Below are 1,634 nucleotides of genomic sequence, written 5' to 3' on the forward strand. Positions count from 1 at the left end.
GAGCCGGGGGCTGGGGCCTGGGGGCGGGGCGGGCGTCGGGGTCGGTCCGGGGGCCGGGGCCGGGGTCCCGGGGCGGCGGGGCGAGGGGCCCGGGGCGCCGCGCCGCGAGGCGTCCTTCCCTGCGGGGCTTTGTCAACTCTCCCGGAGCGAGCGCCGAGCCCGCCGCGCGCCCCGCCCCGACACAACTTCCTGCCAATCGGCATGCCGAGGCCGCCGCGTCCCGCCCCTTTGTCCCGCCCATCTCCCCGCCCCTCACCCCGCCCCGCGCCCGAACTTTTCGCCAATCGGCGTGCGCGCCCTCCCCGCCCGCCTGGCTCCCCGCCTTAACCCTCGCGGTGCGGGCGGCCCGCGGGCGGGTCGGCTCCCCGGGGCGCGGCCCCGCCCCCGCCCCGCCCCGCCCGGCCCCTGGTCCAGCCACGCCCCCGCACGGCCCGCCCCTAGCCCCGCCCCCAGCCTGTTCCCACCCTCCCCGGCCAGGTCCAACACACCGCGCCCCGTCACGGCCAACCGCCTAGCCCCGCCCAGGCCCAGCCCAGCTTCGCGCACCTCCAGGTCCCGCGGCGTCCACCTCACAGCTGCACCCGTTGGCGCCCGTGTTGGAGCACACAACTTCAGGCCACCAGCACCCCGCGCACCTCCAGAGCTGGCCCTGATCGAGCCCCAGCTGGGCCGTCAGGGCTCCGAGGTCTGAGCCCCCGGTTGTCGTGGGAGCGGAGGGGAGATCCAAGACCCCGCTCTGGCCCCAAGAGACTCCAGGGTGGGCCAAGTCGCAGGTGATGTGGGGTACTGAGGTCCTGTGCAGATGGAGAAACGCAGGCAGAGAAACAGAGAAGTCAGGTAATTTACCCAAGATTTCCCAGGCAGAACTTGGCATGCCCAGGACTGGAACCGCACGCTGCAGAATCCAGCTCTCCTGTGGATCTTTCTCCACACTGCCCCACTGCCCTTCCCTTTCCTGTTCAGCAACGTGCACACACTGGCTCCCGTGCCTCCCCTATTTCCATCCATCAGGGTCTTCCAGAGCAACCCCCATCCTCTCTGGCCTGAGTCAGTGGGCCAGTCTCCTCTGGCTTCCCTTCCACTGTCATATCTCTGGAACGGAGAATCATCATTTAAAACACAGCCTTGACAGGTCTCTGGCTCCCCAGTGCCCTCAACACAAACCCCACCACCCTTGAGGCCCTGGATGCATGGGTCCTGTCCAGCTCCCACCCCCACCCCCACCCCCTGCAGCCCTCCCTCCATCCCCTCTGGACCTTTGCCCATGCTACTCCCTCAGGAACCCTGCCTGGAACAGCCTCTCTCCTCTCAGGAGTTCCCTCTCCCAGGAAGCCTTCAGGGAACACTGGAACTGGAGAGGCCTTGCAGGTCCGAATCGCCAGGGCAGAGGAGAGCTGGGTGAGGGTGTGAGCCATCAGGTTTGGGGCCCGGTGAGACACCGGCTTCGCACCTCTTCCAAGCCAGTGAGAAGGTGGTTCCCAAATCCTGTCTCTGGGCCCGGATGGGCACCTCGTGGGAGGGTGGTGGTGAGCCAGGCCCGCCCCCCATCCTGCCTGCACGCGGGGTGAAGGCCCAGACGTTGACAGACCCGAGTAGTCCTCCTGCACTTGGAGTCAGGCCCCGCAGCGAGAAGG

This window comes from Monodon monoceros, unplaced genomic scaffold (genome assembly GCF_005190385.1).
Source record: "Monodon monoceros isolate NGI ecotype Baffin Bay Population unplaced genomic scaffold, NGI_Narwhal_1 Super_Scaffold_20, whole genome shotgun sequence".
NCBI lineage: Eukaryota > Metazoa > Chordata > Mammalia > Artiodactyla > Monodontidae > Monodon > Monodon monoceros.